Source organism: Triturus cristatus, chromosome 2_1 (assembly GCF_964204655.1).
Source record: "Triturus cristatus chromosome 2_1, aTriCri1.1, whole genome shotgun sequence".
NCBI classification, from domain to species: Eukaryota; Metazoa; Chordata; class Amphibia; order Caudata; family Salamandridae; genus Triturus; species Triturus cristatus.
The window spans coordinates 1,070,853,471-1,070,877,525 of NC_140581.1; the positions used below are offsets into that span (position 1 = coordinate 1,070,853,471).

General features: G+C 41.7%; 1 protein-coding gene across 1 annotated transcript in view; it reads left to right on the forward strand.

The window, feature by feature from the left end:
• The window catches only part of BANK1 (B cell scaffold protein with ankyrin repeats 1), a 2,329,074-nt gene extending 2,310,988 nt beyond the window's left edge, over window positions 1-18,086 (forward strand). The window contains exon 17 of the mRNA XM_085636022.1: window positions 14,502-18,086. The gene's annotated coding sequence lies outside the window, so the exon portion shown is untranslated. The remainder of the gene's footprint in view (window positions 1-14,501) is intronic.
• The last annotated feature ends 5,969 nt before the right edge of the window (window positions 18,087-24,055 follow it).

A 24,055-nucleotide genomic window follows, 5' to 3' on the forward strand; every position in this document is an offset into this window, starting at 1 on the left:
GGGCAGTCCCAACAGTAATCTTGCAACTGAATTCTGCAGAACTTGAAGTTTGTTGACATATTGGACCTGCAGGCAGTTGTATAGGCTATTGCAGTTGTCCAATTTTGATAGTAATAACTTGGAAATGACTGTCTTCCTGGCACTGAGGGGGAGACATTTTTATATTTTCCTAAGAAGTCTAAGGGTGTAGTAAGAGGATGAAATAACTGCATTAATTTGTTTACCAAGATTTAGTTTATCATCCAGGAAGACCCCAACACTCTTGGCTTTATTGGTGTGGCGGAAAGTAGTCCCATATCTGCTGGCCAACAGGGTGCTGGCCAGAAGTTGGGATTGTTTCCAAGTAGCATCACCTCGGTCTTCTCAGAATTAAGCTTAAGGCAATGCTTGCTCATCCAAGAAATGATATTGCTAGTACAATTTTGGATTCGATGGCTAGTATTGTTGGATTTATTAGAGGTGGAAAGCATGATTTGCATGTCGTCCGCGTAGGAGTTGAGCGAGAAGCCGAAGGATTTGATAAGAGGGGCAAGTTCAGCTACGTAAATATTAAAAAGAGTAGGACTGAGTGTTGAACCCTGTGGCACTCCACAGGGCAACGAAAAGGATTTAGACGAGAAAGTGTCTTCTTTCAGAGAGGAAGGATGTAAATAGTTTCAAAGCTAGCTTGTTTATGCTGTTCTCTTCTAGACGGTGGATCTAGATGGAATGGTCCACCTTGTCGAAGGCCGCCTATAGATCTAACAGGTTCAGTGCTGCAGATCCGCCCTCATCCAGGATAAACATTAGTTCATCAGTGGCCTTATTGAGGGCTGTCTCTGTGCTGTAATCCGATCGGAATCCAAATTGAGTGGGATCGAGACAGTTATTCTCTTTGATGAACTGATTCAGCTGGTTATGTGACGTTACAACACATGTCATTACCCCGCATGCCGTAGCAACGCAAACCTTTACCCCGACTTGCTGTCGGGGGTGTGTTGGAAGCGCTCCAGTGTCTGCAACAGTAGGGAAGGTGTTGGAGTTAAATTCAACACCTTCTACCCACAGCTACACACCTTTCATGTTGCAACGGCATGCTGGGTAATGGCATGCATTGTAACGCTTGCGGTGTGACGGCTGTTTCCCGATTCAGCTGGTTGTTCATAATCTTTTTGATAATTCTGGAGGCGAAGGGGCATCTGGAGATGGGCCAATAATTAGCTTGATCTTCTGGGTCAAGATACCTGAGATAAACATGAAATTAAAAATGTTGGTGAGTCCATTAGATTCTGTAGGTTCATGATTTTTGGGCTTTCCTGATTATTGCATATATCTATTTGTCATCCTGCAATCCTGTTGCTTTGCTGGTGCTCTTTGTAAAATCAATAAAAATTTGTTTATCAAAAAAAAAATGTTGGTGAGTTTAGAGGCTATGGCATTTAAGATAGCCTTAAGCACTAAGGGAGGGCATGGATCATCCAGTGAACTGGGGAGAAGGTGTCAAAAATGGACAGTAGGGGATTGCTATCAGAATAGCCGTCTGACCAGGTACCGATTGCTGGCAGGTTATTGTTACAGGAGTGAGCAAACAGCTTAAATTTTTTATCTTTCATTTCTAAAGTGCTGAGAGATAGTATCACAAAAGGACTGACTAATCCAGTCTCCATTACAATCAGGCTGTCTGGTAAGTTTGTTTATTATCTGATAAAGTAAATTTTCTGAATTTTTTGAGGATTCAATTTGCGCAGTGTAGTATGCCATCTTTTCCCTGATGGGTTTTATATTTAGATAGGGAAAGTTTGTAAATTCCTTTCTTGTGAGAGTCATACTGGGCTCTCCATTTCCTTTCATGACATCTACAACTTTTTTTTTTCTAGTTGAAGGGCTTCGGAAAACCAAGGAGCAGATGGTTTATTCCAATTATGAACAATTCCTAAATGGAAGAGAACATTGTGTCATTCAAGAATTATAACAGACAAGGCTTATATAGCAATCATGTCTTTATGTAGCACCAATGTCCAAGTCTTTGTGATGATGTTGATGAAGTCCTGCAGTTTTACTAGATCTTCAAAAGTAAAAGAGTTCACCTTATAAGTAATTTTCAAAAAACATGGATGAACAAGCCCATTTCCAATCTTCATGAATTTTAGTTGTGGACAAAGTTCAAGGAAATATTTTCTTCTTCCAGCTGTAGCATTGGTAACATCCCGCGAGAATTAGACCTTTTTAGCAGACCATTGGAGTGGACCTGCTTGTTTGGCTGCAGATAGGATGTGCATTAAATCAGTGTGCTGCAAAAAAAGGATTATGATGCCCCTGATGTGAAGATTTGGAAGATGGTTTAGGACCAAAACGATGGGCTCTTTGAATACTGAGTAGGCTGTGGTCAAGTAAATGAGCAATAGAAGGGATAACCTTTTTCAGAAATGATGTTGGACCCTCCTGAATTCTCCGGGATTCCATAGAGTCGTAAGTTGTTTCTCCGATTTCTGTTTCCCACGTTTTCGGTATCCCTTTTGAGCAATTTCCTTTGTAAGCTGAGATGCCACTGGAATTGAGTCTTCCACACCACTAATCCTTTGTTGAACAGCAGCAATGTGCTGCTCATTAGTGAAACATTTCTCCTACATGCGTATCAGGGAACCATTTGTTCCCACAATGAAGGGTTTCAAAGCTCTTAATTACTCCCTGATGTCATCTAAGGTAAAAGGAGGAGGTGATTTGGATGGGGAATCTGAGTCTTTCTTTGGTCTTTTGACTGAAGCAGAGGGCTTTTTGGAAAGGGATGCAGACGCAGAGCACTCCAACCTCAAATCGCTAGAGCTCTTCATAATGGCAGAGAAAGACTTAGGGACAAGGTCCCGTTGGTGAATTTTAGAGCGAGTGATGAGCTTGGGAGGAGATGGGAGAGGTGATGTGTTGTCCTTGTGCTTCAAAGCCCTATCCGTAGTGGCAGGATGAATAACTAAGACCGTGAATTAACCCTTCTGGTTAAGAAGGTTTAGACTATTATACTGTTGCTTCCGTGAGAGTGACTACTGTAGGGTTGAAATCACGTTACACAGCTTATCCAAAATATCTGGAGGGCCTGTGTCAAGATTAACGATAGAGATAAAATGATCCAGAGGGCAGTGACAGTGGTACGAACAGCAGTCCAAAGCGTACAGCATGACATACTCCAGCCCATGAGGAGAAGGTGTAAAGCAAGCAAATAGGTACAGAGTAGCTCCGTAAAGGCAAAAGCGCTGTTAGAAGAGTGAAGCTAAAGCCCTGCACTTCACCAAGGCTCAGTGGCGGCTCGCCGAGGGAGTGCTGCAGGGCGGCGGGGCAGGGTGGGGGGTAGTGGAGTCCGACATACGACGGAGAGGAGTAAGGTAAGTAATTAAATAAATAAAACAATTTACCTTGCGCGGGCTGCATCGCCAAGTCAGCGATGCAGCGCGTGCAAGGTAAATTGTTTCATTTATGAAATTACTTACCTTACTCCTGTCTGTTGTATGTCGGACTCCACTACCACCTCACTCTACCCCTCCCCCGCCCACCGCATCGCAGCACTCCCTCGGCGAGCCACCACTGGCAAGACTGTCTCCCCAAGCCAGCCCAGAGAGAAAGAGACGTTGTCCTCCAGCCACCGTGCCTCAACATTACTACAGGGAACATTGAAGGTGCAAAAGGTTAATGCCCCCTGACCCACAGCACAGCCTGAAATGCAGATTTAGAACATCTTGAAAATTGTGGTAAAAACAAAATGTACCTTAAGCCAATGGGTATATATGTGGGATGAGAGGTAAAATTCATATTGTAGTACCTTCAAAAGTAAGAAATGATAGACCCTCGCAGCTGCAACGCAACAAATGAATTCCTCTCAGGAACACAGCTAGTTTTAAAATTGCTCATAACACCCCTCATAAAGCACTCAATGCCGTATTGGGGAAAACAAGCCTGCTGAACGGGAGCATTACTTAGGAAAGGCCCAGAATGGTTGCGCGGACCCTCCGACTTTATAATCCAGACTCAGGAGGATGATTCACAGTGATAATGCATCAAGTCTCTGAGATAAAGCCGGTGCCGACCAGGAGTTTCAGAGTCCAGCAGCCATCTTGCACGGGGATCGTGATGTGCCCCAGTAATTTTAAGGTTGACAGACAGCCCTGGCCTTGTGACTATACTGCCATTAGGAAAGAGGAATTGTTTGAGATACCATGGTGTAAGATCAGAGTCAGGGGATTCACATAGCTAGTCACATAGCAACATTTGGAAGGCACCAAGATCAACCACCAGGGCTGGACTGGCTACCGGGCGTTTTGGCATGCTGCCGAGCTGGGGGCTGAAGTCACTGCGGTGGGGGCTAATTTTGTTGATGGAGACCTGCGTGTGCTTCGAAATAAACAAAGCAAAACGAATTTCGTTCAGCACACGCAGGTCCCCATTAACGAAATCAGCCCCCAGCTCGGCAGCATGCCAAAACGCCCGGTAGCCAGTCCGGCCCTGTCAACCACCATGTTCAGCACAGACGATGGTCCTAGATATATGCTGGGACCTAGACTTATAGATACACCTTTTGGTCATTGCTATTGTTAAGCCCCAATGTCATGCTGGGGAGGTGGGGTGGGGGGGCACATGTGATGCTGACACATCATTGGAGACCCTCAAGCCTAGCACAACTCTGAGACCCTCATATCTAGCGCAACTCTGTAGAGCTAGCAGGGCATGCAGTGCCTACCTCTTTCTTCTGCATCGCTATGAAGTCTAGGTGAAGGAGGCCTGAATAAATGTCCTTGTCACAAGAGGGCATATCCACAAGAAAAGGTAGCTAGCATATCAGTTTGGTGAAAAATTCAGTTGCATTAGATTTACTGTTCAAGCAAAGAACAGCATGCATCGGAGCCCCGTGGAGACAACAGAGTGCTTGATTTCTGAATTGGGCAAAATCAAAGGTGGACCTAATAACTCGATTTCCCAATGTTGAATACCAATTGGGGAAAGAAAGGTCATATGCATAAGTCAATGTATGTGGCAAGACATTTTGCCTTGATGATTAATGACATTGTTAGATGTTTTAACTCAATAAAATGCTATTCACAAGTCAGAAAACGCTCTTTGCCCAGAATTTTAAAACTGTCTGGCAGCATTTATTATGACCCATTTCCTCAACACATATACCCAAATAATTGTATGTGCAGACTCTGCTGATGTTGAAGGAACATGCAAGCTTCTTTTCTCGATATTTTCGCCTCCGAACACTGGTACTTTATTCTTGTGGTTCATGCAGATGGTGCACAGGACTAATTGTGTCACTGCAGTGCACCCTGCAGATCCATCCTTGGCAACCCAAGCAATACAGTATCATCATGAAACGGGATTCTAATTGGACCGTAAGAAACAGGATCCGTGACTTCCTTTTCAATGTACCACTCAAAATCTGCAGTGTATAAACTAAAGAGTAATGTGGCTTATATGCAGACTTGTTTCAAGCCTTTGTAGATTTTTATAAGTCTAGAAACAAAGTTGCTGTGCCTGAGCTGTACTTAGACCCATGTGCCCTGATATCATAATTGGATTATCTTCAGTGGACTGTCCTTGAGAATCCAGAACTCAAATTGACTCCAAGCTAGTTCCAATTGTCAAAGGAAGAGTGATAATGTATCCAGAAGGCATTGGAGGGAACTTTCTTAATTTTAGTATATTGATATATCATTACAATTAAAATCATAATGTTGTCAACAGTCCCGCATGTAGCCGGGAATCCTGTTTGAAAAATGTTTATGATATTTTTTCTTTATCCCAAGAATACAACTCACTCAGCAAGATGTTTGCATAAAACCTGGACTCTACATCTAGCACTTTAATTATACAGGAGTTCTCAAGTTCAGATGGATCACCTTTTTTATACAAATAATGTGAAATGAATGCCTACTAACCCTCTGAGACCTGATTTAGTGAAACAAAATGGGTAAAGAAAGGTAATCAACACCCCCAGAATTGCCAGCCTACTTTATAACGAGCTTTTTGAGCCATTTGTCCCAGGGGCATCATTTGTCCAACTTCCTGCAAAGTCCTAACGACCTAGGCTCTTGATAAATCAAATTCAGCCCTGATCAACTCATGTTATCATCGTCTGAATTAATCTCTACCACAGAGAGGTGATGTGGGTCTCCCATACTACACAGTATACAACATTCATCCTTCCTTGTATAGAGTCACAATCTAAAGATAAAAGCCCAAACTATCTTTATTTACAAATACTGAACAAAATTAACCACTGCTTTTCATTGAAATCTCTTTTTTTTTGTTGTTCGGAGCACGCCTTTCCATGTTTAACACTTTTATTAAACCAGGGGCCTTACAGGTGTGTGTAAGACCACTTGGCTGCTCAATGATCTTTTTCTTGGCTATTATAACATGAAATCTTGCACATTTATCAGTTTTCAGAGAAGGCTAACTAAGTACATAGGAAGGTAAGTTTTTATGTATTCCAGTGCAGGTTGCGAGACTGGGTCACTGACACAACATTGATGTCACAAACACTGATGTAAAAAATATCGATGAAAAAATATAGACTACAAATATATCGACTCCTATACTTAAACAGGTAAGTAAAAAGATATCGACTAAAAAATAATATTGTAAAAAATATAGATGTGCAAAATATTGATTTATATATATTATCTACTGGCGGTCGCCAGTAGATAGTTATAGTTAGGACCGTGTTTCCATAGGAAATCTCAAAATTCTATTTTAAATAACTTTGGTGCCGGTTGACGAATCCTCGCGAAATTTTCAAAACTAATGGGGCACTCCGCTCAGCTCCTACCCTGAAAGTCTCGGGGGGATTCATCAAGCGGGGGCCGAGAAAAAAGGGGGGTCCCAAAACGCGTTTTCCCCATGCATTTTCCCATAGGACCTTTAGTCAAAGGTACAGCCCGAACAGCTGAACAGAATTACTTGAAATTTGGCAAAGAGGTAGTCCTCAGGTCAGGGATGTGCCTTTTGCATATATGGAGTCAATCTGTTCAGTAGTTCCTGAGAAAATTGCAGTTAAAGTACATAAATATCTATAGCCGCGCACCGTGCGCGCACCCTGACGTGCGCAAGCGTAATTCTGATTGGTGGTTACATGTCAGTCAACATTCGAATCGGTCGAAATCAGGAAGTGTCGGCCGCCATTTTGTTTGTTTTGAGTGCGAGAGTGAAAAAGGAAGGTGGCGAATGTGAAAAGGGGGCAGGGTAGAGAGTTCCTGACCCCCTAGCCTGTGTCAGGGGGTCCCTGAAGGACCCCGAAGGCAGAAAAAAACATTTTAATTTTTTTTTAAAAAATTGCGGGGTGCGCGCACCATGCGCGCACCGTGCGCGCACGGTGAAAAACTCCGGCTCGCACAGGCTGTCCACCGCGTGCATCGTACTGGCTCGGTCGTGAATCGCATCCATTACACGTCACGGTTAGCTTACGACCGAGACGTATGGAGCGGTTCGGACCCGGAAACGAGTCAATCGGTGAATTTCATGTAGCTCGCATCGTACTTGCTCGCTCGTACAGCTATACGAGTCGGCCAGAAAACACCGTATGGCGCGTAGTTTTTCCGGCCAGATTGCGTTCGGTGCCCTTCCGACCCGGATCGGAATCGGACCCTAATTAACAACTCTATATTAATCAACTAAACACAAATTACTTCCATTTAATTCTTAATTACATTAATTAATAACAATTAACAAATAATTATTTATAAAAACATAAATAAATTACTTGCCACCCTTTACCCCTATAAACCCCAAAACACACACCTAAAATTAATGACATAATTAATTCGCATAATATTAATTAACAACCAATTATTTATTAATTAATAATAAATTAATTTACACATTTAACACTATAACATCTTAATTAAATAAATATTAATAAATGAAATATTATCATTAATTTGATATAATTTAATTACTTCCCATCCTATTCCCCTATCAACCCACAATGGAACTAAAAAATGCAAAATTAAAATTAAAAAAAAACTCAATAAATACTAAAAATGTAACTTATATATTACAAAATATAAACAATTCTTATACAAAAATACATCACATACATTTAAAATATATACTAATATACATAACATTAATTAAAAAATCGATATTTTTAACAACTATATTTTTGCAAACGATATTAAACACTTCAATATTTTTAAAATCGATATTACTTACCTTAAGTAAATATTCTTGACCACAATATTCTTGTTGTCGATATTTCTCATGTTTAAAACTCGATATTCTGTCTAATCACCTTAGATACTAACCCTAGTTTAAAGCAATTCTGGGGCGTATTCTCAAGCCCCTATCGCCACCACAGTGACGTTGTGGTGGCGATAGGGGCTTAGCCCTAATCACAAGGCAGCGTTAAACCACGATAAGTGGCTTAACGCGGCTTAACACTGCCTTGTGAATAGGGCCCCCTTCACGCTGTTTTTAGCGCAACACCCATTGAGTTTGACGCTACCTCCTATTTTCAAGGGCAGCGTAAATAGGAGGTAGCGCCAAACTTTAAGACCAGGAAAAATCTGGTCTTAAGGTGGTGAAACGAGGAGAAATGCTTTATTTCTCCTCGTTTTTGCTTTTTCCCATGTGTGCTGCCTTGTGCAAAATGCCATGGTTTGTTTATGTACAGGAAGGTGTCCCTTCCTGTTAATAAACAAACCTTTTTAAAAAATGCTGTTTTGTAACTTACATGTGAGCTGCACGAAGCAGCACACATGTAAGTTACAAACTGGCATTTTAGGTTTGCTCATGTGCAGTAAGGGACACCTTCCTGTACATAAACAAACCTCCCTGCTTGCAGACACCCTTGAACTCTGGTGCAAGGGTGCCTGTGCTGGCGCTAAGTTGTGAAACTTAGCGCCATTGCTGGGGGAAACGTGAGGCTGCACCATATCCTTGAGAATAGGGTGCAGCCTTGTGTTTCCGAAGTGGCGGAGAGAGGCGTTAAGCCAAGAAGGCTAACACCTCTCTCCGGCACTTCATTGAGAATATGGCTCTCTGTGTGTAAAAGTTGCCTTTAATTCACCATAGTAACTCAGGGCTTGATTTAGATCTCGGCAGACGAGATACTCCGTCAGAACTGTGGCCAGTGCTTAGTTTGTAAAATAATAAGTGCCAGGGCTCTGGTCAGGAGGCTACTGCAGCTTCTACCACACATTACCTCTGCAATGCTGACAATGATAGTAACAACACAACTACTAATCTTCACACTTCTACAAGTGTGATAATTCTCACTATTTCAGGCCCCCAAAAGCTATAAGCATGGATTGGGCGGCAATAATGAACTGTTGTTGTGGCCATCTCTACATTAGTCTGACTTCACCACTTCGGTGTTGACAATTAAGTGCCGGTGCCGGCACTGACTGGGACAAATATCCTGTCCACTGAAATATAAATCCCATTATATTGATCCAGCGGCATACCAACAACAGATACTCTACTACCTTATACTCACCTGGGCCCATAAACACACACTCACAATTGAGTAGACCGCTGGAGTCAAAGTTGTTTTATATATATATATAGATCAACCACCAACTCCAATCTTCGACCAAAGAAAGGACGCCGACACCAACGACTTTCACTGAATCCACAGGTTTAATGATTACATTCCTTTGCTACGCGTTTTGGCATCACCTGCCTTAATCATGCAATAGAAAGCTCGTTCAGTGTGTGGGTTAAAATACAAAAACATAGACTGCGATAAAAGGTCACATGATTAATTCCACCAATCACTGGCTACTCAACATGGAAAAAAGACTTTGTGATTTTGTCTGAATACAAGTAATCATGCCAAGTTCCCATTTTTTGTCTAAAACAAAAACTTTATCCACACAGCTAATGAGCAATCCCCACTATTATTTCATAGTTGGTGAGTCATCTGGTGCATTTTAGCTGTTAAAAGCATTTCCAAGAGCAAAGATTATTGTAAAAGAATATATTTCTTGATTATTGCTTTAAAAGATAAATGCTTGTATGCGCGTGAAATAATGAGACATTGTTTAAACAGAAATTTCATCACGAATTTCTAATTTAAAAAAAGGCATGTTCCCAATAAAACTATTTCCATGTAAAAATTATTACAAAGATAAAGTGCATAGTGCTTCTCTCCTAATGTGCAGATAAGGTGCAAGTGCAAAAAAGTGCAAAAAGCCATTTCACGTATAGCATAGTAGAAAAATTATAAATGAAAAAAAATCTTTGCTCTGTAGGTCCTAGGCACAGTGCCCAACATTCCTGACCTACACAAAAATTTCTGTTTGCAAATGGTTACTTCACATTCCTCATAGCCAGTGATATAATTTTGACACAGTGTCGTCTTTCAACATACAATCTCAGCCAGTGAATGGGTTCTTTGTTTCCAGATTAACGTTACTGAGCCTAGAATGGTACCCAGTTTACTATTTGTTCTGTTTCCCATGATTTATCTTGTCGATGTTAACAGCTCTTCAATTTATCTTTTATCTTAAGGTCAACTATCATAGTATGACTTCTTTTTCATTGTGTTCTCCAATCGCTTAATTTTCTCTCTCTGAGTTACTCTCAATTATAATAAATATCTGAAAGGCAAATCAAATTAAGAGTTTTAAAATAACAAAGGGCTTCACAATCGGTGCTTTTTAAGTTTGGGATGGGGTCTCATATTAATAAACAAATATATATATATTATTAAAATTTTCTATCCTGAATAGGTAAAAAATGAATATTTGTTCATATTCCATCTTATTGAGCTGTCTTAGAGATTTATACCTGTCGAGTGGTTTACTATATACAAAAAGTGCAAGTGCTTCTATATACAAAATTTAAATATTTCTGATCTTTTGACCATCCTCTGTGGTATCAATACTTGTTATATGTGGAAAACAGAACATTTAAATTTAAACATTTCTGATTTTTGAACACAGTATTTTCAACTGGACTGACATGATTAAATATGTACATGTTGAGAAAAAATTAATTACACAAGTCGGTTGAAACCAACAGTAACCTTCTAAAATCTATATACAGAATTCTATTAAAATACGAACAACAAAGGATCTATCTGGTTAAATTGATTTATAGATGAACATGTAAATCTTCCTCAGAGTTCAGGCCATGCGGCATCCTAGTGTTGAATAAAATGATATATCTTGATTCCAGTTGTCTCAATTGCCGCTCCCTATTACCTGCCCTCCGGGATTTGGGAGCCTGGTCAATGGCAAAGTAACATAACTCATTTGCATTCCCATTATGAGTCTCATGGATATGTCGGGCAACTACATAGTTGGGATCTTTGTTGTTAATTGCCCTTAAATGTTGTAAAATCCGAATATGTACCATATGTATCGTACTCCCGACATATAGCTTAGGGCAAGAGCATTTCAGAATGTAGACTACATAATCACTTCTGCAGTTAAGCGAGCATCTGATTTTCCACGGATTTTTTATCAATGCGGAGATCACCTGAGTTTCATTTTTCCCAATTTTACATGCTTTACATTTAAAACATCGATGAAAACCTGGGCTGGGTTTAAGCCAAGTCTGTTTAGTTTTTAACTCAGGGCTCGTTACCACCAATTCATCTCTCATTGATTTTGCCTTTCTGAACGTAAGCAATGGTCTGTTAGGAATAAGGGTGTTCAGAATTGGATCCCCTTTAAGCAGATGCCAATGTCTAGTCAGACTGTGTCTAACATCAGCCTGGTATGCTGAATAAACAGTTATTAGTCTTATGGCCTCACCCTTGTCTTGTCTCATTTTAGCAGTTTGCTCATTTGGTCTCATAAGGAGTTGGTGTCTTTGTAAACCCTCAACTTTCTTCATAGCCTGGTTCAAAGTTTTAGTCTCAAAGCCTCTCTGTAAAAATCTTGAATTAAGATCAGTTTGTGCTTTAGATAATTCAATACCCTCACTGCAGTTTCTTTTCATTCTAATGTGTTCCCCATATGGAATGCTCTTTTTTAGACACTGGGGGTGAAAGCTCCCTGCGTGAAGAATTGAATTTCCTGCCGAGATTTTCCTGTACGTTTTCGTATGGATGCTCCCGCCCATGACATATACTTCCAAGTCTAGAAAGGGTACTGATGATCTACTAATAGTTTCCGTGAACTTGAGGTTTAGGTCATTGTCATTGATAAGATCAATAAACTCCTTTGCACTGGCAATGGTCCCATCCCACACCATGAATAGATCATCAATAAAACGAGCCCAGAAGACGATGTTTTTCTCCCAGGCCGTTTTGTGCAGGACTTTGAGCACCTGCTCCTCCCACCAACCCATATGCAAATTAGCATAGCTGGGGGTGAAGCAGGTGCCCATCGCCGTGCCCCGTTGTTGTTTGTACATGTCTGCTCCAAAAAGGAAAAAATTGTTTGTGAGACATAGTCTACACATTTCCAGAAGCATCATAGAATGCTGCTAGAATTGGATGGGTCTAGCTTTCAAATAATGAGAAGTAGCTTTCAGACCATCAACATGTGCAATGCTAGTATACAGGCTTGTTACATCCATCGTTGCTAGGATATATGATTCTCTCCAATCAATCTCTGCAATTCTGCTAAGAAAATGTCCTGTGTCTTGAATGTAAGCAGGAAGTGATTTAACACATGGTTGAAGAAAAGAATCAAGATATTTAGAAGTGGATTCAAATAAACTACCTATTGCAGAGATTATCGGTATATAGATATATATTCACAATATTAGGATTAGTTATTCATTATTCTTAACTAACCTTTCACTGATCAAAAAGGAGAGGATAGAGAGAAAAGAACATCTACTAATACCATGAAATTATAGTTACCAAGAATGGTCTGAAGACCACCCCCCTGGCCAAAGGGCTGTTAAGGGTCCCCCGGGATAGTTCAGGTGACAAACACTTCAGGACAGGATTTTCAGGACAGGATAGTAGACCTCTCTAGAACCGACGATTGCGCCACACCCTTTCTCTGACACTCTGTTCCTCCGCGAGATTATTCCACGATCTTCTGATCTAACCCAATTAAATTAGGATAGAAGGTTCTGCATTCGATTTTTCATCAGCATCTCACAGCATCTCTCCCAGCATCATCATCACCTGCTACACCGACCCGCTAGACAGACAGCATCTCTGCCTCACAGTCTCTCATGCCCTTGTGCTAATTAACTAAGTAAAAGCTATCTCAATGATACCATTTGTTCGTCATGTACCACCCACTAAAGTTTCAATATCGTGAAAATTCGAAATCTAATTGGTCAGGCAAGGGGGGGAGATCATCACACCATGCTTAAATGTCACTTTATTCAGTTAGACCATTGTTCGCAAACCCATCCCCTTAACTTTTATTCATGCTTTATTTTCCCACCCGCATTCATATTTCATCTGCAACATTTGTTAAAAATCTAACATACAGGTCCATTCTGTTGAACTTTTCAACATTCTTTCTCAGGCTGGGACACTTTACAACCTTGGCTTTTATTTAAACTTTGTGTCATCCTTCCAGGTTCACTTTCAGTAGTCATGCGCAGTCATCACATGGCTCAGCTTACTTCAGTTATACATGAGAGGCCCAAATGCGCACCAGTGATAAAGTCAGAAAGACAAATGTTACTTTAAAAACGAAATGGTTTCACTGTATACCACCCATCTCTACTCTATTCCCCTTTACTTATTAATACTTTCCCCGCATTAGCCTTAGTAAAATAGCTCCTTTTCTTTTCAGCACAGCAGATGCCATGCACGCGAGTCTCTAAGACTCCATTTGAATGCCTTCTGCTCAAGTGCAAGAATTTCCCTCCAACCTTTAGCTTGTCATACTGCGTAGATGCAGTTGACGCATGCGCGGTAAAGATTTCCCCGTTTAAAGCAATTTTAGTCCTTCGTTCATATTATTAGCGTTAGTAAACACATAGGTAAGCTTCACTATCCCGCGTGTTTGTGTGGTGCGCATTAGTTTTACACAAAACAAATTTAATAACTTATTAGTAAGTTAAAGGAGTTGATCGCCTCCGAGCAAGTCTCTTTTCTACGAGTCCTTGCTCCATCAATATCCTAAGTGATTTATATTTCGGTGGACAGGATATTTGTCACCGTTGTGATGGAGCAACCTGTCTGCCGAGATCTAAATCAGGACCTTATGTTCTGTGTTTTTTATGCTGGTAAGCGCTGACAATTAAGTTATTCCTGTACCTTTGTTGAAGCAAAATTATGTGGCCACCCTGTCTTAGTAGCATGCTAACTTGCTGTAGTTTGCACATCTTGCCCTTCCTTTAGGGTCTCAGCAGCAATTAAGAGGCTTGAAGGCTTAGGGCTGGACCAGAAAAACTCTGTGATGTCACTGGGGGCGTTACTTCTGATCCCTCTGACATTTTGATTAACTGACGTTTATGTAATACAGTCCAGACTCTCAGACTGCACCTAGAGGCTGGGTCGTATATTCATGCAGAACCGGAAGCTTTGTGAAGGATATTGTCATGTACATTGTGATTCTGAAACTATAGCATTGTTAACATTCGTTTGCCTCCCTTTTTCTCTTTCTCAGATGTTGAGGGCGAGAAACCCTATGCCTGAAGTAGGAAAACACATGAACTGTCAAAGAAGGTTGTCCCTAGCAGAGAACACATTTTGGAACTGAGGCTGGAAAACAACTCTGAAACTGTATCTTGAAATTGCAAAATGAACATGGTCTCTTATAATGTCTGGGATCGTAACCATGCCCTTGCACCCATCCTCATGTTAATTCATCCTATCTTCTTTGTAATGTATTTCCATACATTATTTTTGCATCTCACATCGGCAGCCGTTGTACTATGGCTGGGTGGTTTTACTTTTGTGAATTTTATTTTGACTTCTGCTGTTTCGTTCTTTTTAATGGGTTTGTTGAAAACGCTGCAAGAAATTGATGTATGATGGCTGGGGAAGAGAAGATGTTCGCAGCTGCATGTCAAATTGCATGTCATTCCGGTCCTAAACTCTGTGCCAATTACTGAAAGGTTATACAAGCTAAGAACAAGCATTGGCAAAGCAATAGGCCTGGGTTTAATGGGCTAAAGCAGGGAAACACAGCGTTACCATATTAAGGCCAAACCCACCTAAAATAAAAAGGCATAGTATGATAATTGCTAAAGAGGGAGGGGGAGAAGAAAGGAACAGGGAAACACAGAGAAGGAAGCTAGAGAGAACACTAGGGCAACGTACATCGAGGAGATGTGAAGTCTGTAATCAATGGGCACGTATTTCCTCATGTAGTTCAAGCTATTTGAAAAATAAAGGTACATCAAAACAGCCACTAACATTAGGTGAAAGACGAATACTCCACTGGACTGGGCCAAGACTAGAAACTGAAGGGAGAAAGTATCAAGCCAGTTGCTGAAAGGAGCTAGTCGAAAGAAGCCAATAGTTGAAACATGCGGAGCAACATGCCACTGTAAGTATATTAGTGACAATAGGTCTGTTTGACAGCTCTGCTGTCAAAACTCAAGTTTAAAAAAAGCACTATTCATTTGATTTAGTTTTATATCAAATGATGATGCTACTCCATTGCAAGAGTAGAAGTGATAATATGATAGGAACTAGGGATTGTAGGGCAGAATATCAACATAAAGAATATGGACATACAAGAATATTGCGGACAAAATATTAAAAGGTAAGTGCATATGGGGAAGTATAGATTTAATTTTCCTAACTCCACATCTACCTGCCTTGAAGATGTTTGTACTGCATAGGTACATTAATGTGGAGTTAGGCGGAGAATATCTAGACTTATTTAAATGTTGATTTACTTTTCTTAATACTTTGTGCTTTATATATAGTACCCATTATATAATGACTTCGACATTATTATTAAGGCTCCCTGTTGTCCCTTTTTACTGATATTTAGAGGTAAATAGAACAGAAAACCATTTATTTTCCCATCTGTATTTATTTGGGCTGTCATTCATAACTACCAGGCTAATAGCTCTATCGATTGAAAGGTAAGGGGTTAAAAAAATAAAGACATTTTAGTAAAGAGCCTTAAACAGCAGTAGATATGCACAACCTCAATATTCAAATTTGCATGTTTTCTTATAAAAGCATGTTTATTTCCCTGAAACCTGTCAGGCATTCAGGCATGAATGCATATTTATTGGTTAAATAAATTGAGAAATCCTTTTGCGGGCAGGTCTTGGAGCCACGTTTCATATGATGGTCCATCTCAGGTTCGGGTGAATGGTGTGTTATCTGCACCCTTTCCCATCCGGTGGGGTTAATGCCAAGACTGCCCGCTTTCCCCCACTCTTGTTTGCCCTTGCGATAGTGCCCTTTGCTCATCTCATTCAGTGCGATGATCAGGTGTGGAAATGGCGATGGGGTGGTGGGCTAGTGGACCGTATAGCATTATATGCTGAAAATATTATTTTGTTTCTTGATCATACCCTGATGCCTTGAGATCCTTTACCTCTATGCTGACACTTAAGGCCTGTGGATTAATATCAGCAAATCTTTTTGGGTGGAAGTGAGGGATGATGCTGAGGGACGCTATTGGCACTCCAATGTCCCCGTCCGGGGGAACTCCTTTAATATCTGGGGATTTATGTGTCTCACCTTATTGATTTGGCATAGGCTCATAATTTTCAGGGCCTGACTTAGGCTCTTAATCGGATCATACACCGATGGGTTGGCCTACCACTCTATCCCATGGGGTGCATTGCGCTCTTCAAAATGATATGCCTGCCACGTTACCTGTATGTCTTGGCGAATTTCCCCTACCCTATCCCACGTAGATGGTTCCGCTCTTTGTCTTCCAAACTTGCAAATTTTGGGTGGGCACCACAAGGTGGCCTTCTCTTCAGCACATAAATCACCCTTCTTCGGTGGTCTTGGGCTGCCTGACATATACATATATGATCTTGTGGTGCATCTGTTATCGATCAACAATTGGTTCACCAGAGATTTGGATGACCCGCTGTGTCGTCTGGAATAGCACTTCTTGGGTCTTGATGGCCTCCTTGGGCCCCTCCACGTTGTCGTCCTATACATGGATGCCAAGTGTCTGCAGGAGGGTGGCTTTAAGCCTTAAATGTGGGAACCGCAGTGTGACTAGGATGACCCCTATATGGTGGGGAACCTTGCTTCCACATCTATCTGCTCTTAAGGGCTTTGTTCAATGTGATCAAATCGGCATTTCATATTTGGGGGACGTATACAAAGGGGAAAACCTAATGTCATTCCAGAACTTGAAAAAGTCATACACGCTAGCGAACTTGCAGTTCTTTCATTTTCTTCAGCTGCAGCATAGCCTGCGGTCACACATTCTGCTGGACACCCTAATTGCCGACTATAGCCCGCTTGAGGATAACATTTTCTTAGCCCACCTGGGAGAGGGGCCATCTCTGCAATTTAACATTGGTTATTCACGCCCCTGAAAGCTTTGACCTACTCAGACAGAAATGGGTGGCTTAGGTGGGAGACCTTGATGAGGTTGACTAGAGGGAGGCCTGTATGGCCCCACGAGAATTGGCAATTCTCATCCTGTATGCACATGATACAATTGAACTACTTCCACGCGATCTATCTTTCTCCCAGCTGTCTACATCACGTCACCCAGTGTTCTGGCTGCATGTCCATGATGTTACTTCCCTGCCGCAGATCTCTTCCATATGGTCTGGGACTGCCCGGCACTCCACCCTTGCCGGGGCCAGGTGGCTGAAGAGCTTTCTGCAGTCCTTGGGCACTCAGGAAACTTGATTCCGCGCTCTGTCCTCTTGGGGTTGGTGGAGGAGTTTGGGGGCGCCCGGGCCGAGCAGAGTTTTATTGGAGTGGTCTGCCTTGCAGCTAAAAGGGATGTGGTGCATGCATGGAGGCAACCAACGAACCCTCACTTTCGAGTTGGTGGAGAGGAGTTGATTGGTATGCCCAGCGTGAGAAACCTTTATATACTGCAAGTGGATGTCCCCACAAACATGATAGGGTTTGGGGAAATGGTGCTCATTTTATGGTTGATCTATGCAAGGTGATTGATGTCGCCAGCTGGGACAAAGATAATACCTTCACTGTTATTTTGTTTCCAACATGTATTGTATATCTTGATGAATGTACCTGCTGTGGAGTTTCAATAAAATTGGTTATTGAAAAATAAAGGTAGAAATATACTCGTCTCAGATACATTTTTTCACAAAACCCAATATAAATATGGATAAATACAGATAAAATTAGCATAAAATAAATAAGGGTAAATACAGACGGAAATGTCAAAAAAATAAATACCATAAAACCAGGAGGCCTAATTTATTATGCAAGCACCTTGCAGTTGCCCAATGGGTATTCAGCTCATGGCACGTCCATTCCTTATCTCCTTGTGTCATTCCTCATCTGCACTGTAATATATGATAAATGTTAATGGCCTGATTAAGTCAATGAAAACAAAAATAAAATCTAGTCTTCTGATCTCTCGTACCAGTGGACATTTTTTCTAATCTCTAAATGTGTATTTTCTATGAAAACACGTAATACAAATCAGCAGCGATAAAATGTGCAATTACAGTGCATGAGTGGAGATTGAGTATGCATATTGCAAAGAGCTTAATTCTACCCCACAATACATTACACAGGAAAAGAGCAGAAAACACCCCATCTCAGTCTGTACGACAACTTGGGTTTTTGTGAGACATTCAGGTGGTCGGTAAGGTGGGGTGAAGCATGCGTCAGTTTATTCATTGAACCCCCATCATTACTGGGTCGTCAAGAGGAGACATAATGCCTGAGGCCTTGCACATTTCAGGGTACATGCACTCCTTGTGCAAAATCTATGTATAGATTTAGCTATACCACTAAATGTTGCCAGCTGTCATGATTTCTTTTTGCCTGGAGTATTTTCTATTAACACTTATAAACAGTTGATTATGACATGGGGTAAAAATGGAATAAGCTTTTAGAGGGCCCGGCATTTAGTGCCTGATTTAGAGTTTGGTAGACGGAGGTTAAAACTTCACTATGGCAGAGTACTTTACTCCTACCATACACAGGGTCCTCTGCCCACCAAATTTAGAGAAGTCTGCAGGTCCAGCGAACATCTCTTAACATCAGCCTGTCAATCTACTAAGGGGCTTATTTACAAGATCCTTGCGCTACTTTTGCGCCACTTTTCCCATGTTAAAAATGACGCAAAAGTGGCACAAGGGCCTTGTAAATCTGCCCCTAAATATTTGACAGACAGCTCTGTCAACATGGCAGTCCTGTCCTCAAACTTTTCATATGTTGTTGTATTTTCAAAAACAAAATCTTGAAACGAAATGACCCCCTTACCATGGAAGTTGCCTCCCATGGTGTGGAGTTCAATTTGCTGTTTTGTCTGCTCCTTACCAACAGGTTCGGCCCGGCGAGGACAGACATTCGATGACCCAATCTTAATCGGGTAGATGACCGAATGGCCAAACCTCCAACGGCCTTGGAGGCTTACCTTAGAGCCAATGTGTAAAGGATTTATACAGCACATGAACAGTAATAAAGTGAAACCACATCAGAAAAATTCCACACCAATTTAGAAAAATAGAGTAAATTGTAATACATTTCAACGACAAGAATTCATTCAGTAGAAACGCAGATATTCAATTTAAAAGGTTTAAGGTAAGTATAGTGCCTAAAAGCACAACGCATCACTCACAGTAATCTGGTAGTGCAAGAATCGGATGAAAGTCACAAGTTCAGACCGACCACAATGGATCACAGGCCGGATACAGGGACCAGGTTAGCTGAAAAAGTTACCATTTAAAGCCCAACACGAATGGTGTCGTATGCAGTGGAGGAGACAGCGAGGAGCAGGAAGAGTGTCGCAAATGGTCATAGCTGTTGCGTTTCTGACCCTTAACTGTTAATCCAAGGTCGCAGGATATATAGGGCCTGATTACAATGGTGGAAAGGCCCGCCACTGCCAGCCATGCGGTGGCGGGCCTTCCGCCATTGGACAGCACTCCCCCCCGCCATATTACGATGACTGGGGAATCGTTCCGGTACTGTGGCGGTCGTAAAGACCACCCCCCACTGTTCCGCCACAGGCAATCGTTCCGATTGCCTGGCGAAGCGGTCAACATGTGTAATATGGTGGCGGTGCTTAGCAGGCACCATCCGCCATATTACGATGCTTGCCGCAGCCAGCCTTTCTGTGGCGGGTAAACCGCCATTGAAAGGCTGGCGGAGAATGCATTTTAGGGACCTTTGCGGGCCCCCCATGTGTTGGGGTGGTGGTGGTGCACTGTTGGGGGTACCCATGGTACCCCCTCACTGCACTGGGTGGCAGGCACCGCATGGTACCTGCCGCACAGTGCAGTGAAAATCATGACCTGAATATTTAGCATTGCGGCGGGTGCTGCAACCAGCAGCACCCGCCACAATGCTAACTATGCCAGATGCGACCGTCACGGTGGCGGTCGCATCATAATCTGATATGCAGGACTGCCACGTTGCAGGAGGGCAGTCCCAGGCACCGCTATGGTGGTGGGCGGACTCGAGTCTGCCCGCCATCGTAATGACCATCATAGTTAGGACACCACAAATCATACTCCAGGAAGTGACATGTACAAGAACTGATTATTTTAACCCTTACATGTTAAAATAACAAACATCACTCTCGTCTCACCAGCCTGATCTGAAGTCACATATGGCTCCTATGAAACTTTCTTCAAAGTTTAACGCCTAGAAAAGGTTTAATATCAAGATACAAAAAATTAAGTAATTTATTTTTATAATCAGTTCATCCTTTGAAACAGCACGTACAAGATAAGGCACTGTTTGGCAACACTTAGGGACATCGAGCTTAGAAATTGTGATATTCCAACATATCTGTGGCCAATTCCAACAAAATCACTCAAATGTCCTTAAATGAAAGGGTTCTCAACAATGTCTAGTGTCAGTATGACTAGCAGTCTTAGTTTGGAAAGTGTGCTGTGGGATTTGGCCAAAAATGTATAAATGCAACAAGATGATCATTAGTTCAATATCACACAAAGGCGAGCAAACCACTTCAAAAAAGTCAACTGTGCTGGGAATGATCCCCAAGTGAGACTAGATCTCTATTGGTGCCCAGAAACAGTTTTTAACACAGACACAAGAAATCTATGTTCCTCCCAAGGAGCTTAATATACATCATTGTGTTCCCCGTTCATCTGTGTTGTCACCTAGGCCTTCCAACAGCTACATGGAGGCACTGGCAAAGCTTTACATGTATGCTACTTATATTGTCATGTACGTGAATGGCAACTAGCACTGTGCGAAATTTGCATTTTTTGTGAAATACACATACATTTGGAAAATTACCCTTATTGCGTGAAATACACTTTGCCTGTATCTTGAGTAGGTTTTCTCTGTGAGGGTATACTTCACACAAAAAAAGTTACACTGGATACCAGGAGGAGACTAGCTCAAGGAGAAAGTGTCTCATTCAAGGAAAATGTCTCTCTGTGAGATATTTTCTACACAAACCAGTCTCTCACAAACAAAACTCACTCAGAATTTTGCTTATGTAAAAGGAGATCCATGAAACACGTTGAGATGTTACAGGCATGTGACCATAGTGACAATGTAACACATCAACCAGAGGAGACCGGGGGTAAATAAAGGTCCGACACACAAGCCCCAAGGTTTGAACTGTAAATCACGAGGTGTGCTGTTCCTAACAGAAAAGAAGAAGCTGGATTAGAGACCCAAACGGGAAAGGGGGTAGCTCCTATAAGGAGCAAGGGCCCTCACACACCCCGGGGGTGTCATGCTTCATCATAGGGCAGATCATAGTTGAGCCTGAGCTGCAATGCTCAATGGCATAAGCGTGATGACGAGACCATTATAATCCCCTTATGCAAGTATGAAAGGTTTTATTCATAACATGGGACCCACTCAATAAAGTTATTACAGCTAGTTCCCATAGGTATTTTTAAATGTATCCACCCCACACTCCACTCTTGTACATACACCACATTTCTCACACACACCCACTTCATCTACGGCTATAACCACTGGAAAAAGATCTCTGGCAAGGAACCCCCCTGTGGGGCCAATGCCCAAGGAGGAGCTGCCCTACGATGAAGCACGTGCTCCTTATGGGAGCTACCCCCTTTCCCATTTGAGTCTCTAACCCAGCTTCTTCCCTTCTGTTAGGAACAACACACCTTGTGATTGATAGTGACACTAACTTGAAACACATCGGGAGTTGCGGCCCTTTTCCGAAAGGCAATGAGTGAATGTCTCTACTGAGCTGTCTCAAAACATACCTACGACATTGATTCGAAAATGAGATTCAACGAGAGTTTGTAGGTGAGTGCATGGAGACAGTTGCATTAAAAAAATATCAAGTAGGTCGAGAGATATTTGGGCCATGGTAGATTTCAAGATGATCCCTCGAGCTGGGTGCAGAGGGGCAGAGAGAGAATGTGACACAGGATTACTTAGCTGCAGAATACTGTCCTCGACAATCATTTCCTGGGGCAGCACTCCGACCTCTGGGTCCTTAGGACGGACGCATCCTCCTCAGTTTGCCGTAGGTGTTAATGGCAGGGTAAATTCAATCGTGTCCTTTAAAGTGAATTAAAGACGCCAGAATAAAAGATGGATGTGCGCGACACTCAGCGGTCAGCTTTTGCCAAAATACACATTTCCAGGCAAATCATGGAGATGCGTGTTCAACAACTCAAATATCGGAAAGAGGAAAGAAAACTGCGGAGATAAATGTACAGTGGCATTTTAGAATTCTTGAAAGAAATATTGTAACCACAGTTTTGCACAACAAACAATCCTCGCACTACATAAACCCACCAGTCCAGTCTCCTCTTTTTCTTGCTCCCACTGTTGCTGCTGCTTCCTCATAATCTGTGATGGTACTTTGGTGCACGTGCGCCTCATCACAAATGCAACAAAACATAACAGCTACCCTTCTGCATCCTCGCAGCTGAAACTGTTTTTCAGTGCATCGTTGCAGACATGATTGCTTCAACATACAAACCACATAAAACATAATAGAAGAAGCCATCTGTAACAAATAAACATATTTGTAATTCCACAGACATCAATAGCTGTTGCTACAGTTACATTATTCTGCTAACTGGAGTGACATTTATTTTCTTTTTAATGTTGAAATGTTTTGAAGTGTAATCTTGACCCAGAACGATGCTAGACACCTGTACAGGATAGTTCGGACCTGCCGAGAAGGCGGGGAGCGGGAGGGAGGTTATTATTTTCCAATGTCTACACTTTTTGAGAACCCTTTTATTTGCACATTTTAAATCAAAATTTCCCCGCAGATAATTTAGGTCCAGCCTAAAGACAGCGTTAGCTATATGTCCAGTCTCGTGCTTTCAAATAAATTCATAAAGGAAAATACATTTGTATATACATTCATGAATATATTAACTGGTCTGTCATTCATATTATGATTCTGCCCACCATAGCATACAGCATGTGCAATGGGTCAGTCCTCTTCAGCCACTGGCTCTCTTGAACCTATGGTGATAGCATGTTGCTTGATCACATATGCACATCTGCCTAAAATATAGCACATTTCAGTTGGGCCAATCTTTTCATTTTTTTCGTTTTCTCTATTTTATAATTGTTTTTTGCAAGGGGGCACCAGCTCCCCACAGATTTTTGATTTTGGTTTTTAATCTCGATTGTATATGCCAGTAAGTAATAAAGACATAACGCTGCAAGCTTGCCAAGCCGGCCCTATTGGCTTTGTCAATGCTCTTTTTAACTTTGAAACATATTCCTCTCCTTTGAAGGGCTCCGTTTAAGTATGCTGGATGGCACTGCGCAAAAACTTCTAGCCAGTTTGGTATAGCGTGATGAAAGGAAATGTATAGAGGAAAAAATAAGGAGTAACAATCGAAGAACTTTAAGTGGTACACTGTTAATTAACTGCACTGATGAAATGGTAAAGCGATATGGAAAGAACCAATATATGGTCATCTTCAGACCCTCAAAACTGGCATCATGATGAGTCTCCCATGCAAATTCAAACCCGTGGTTGAAGAGCTGTGGGATCATAAAAGTAAGGGGCATATTATCAAGGACGGCATTAAAAATTATCGCTGGTTTAGCGACAGAAAACTGCCACTAAAGCGGCGATAATGG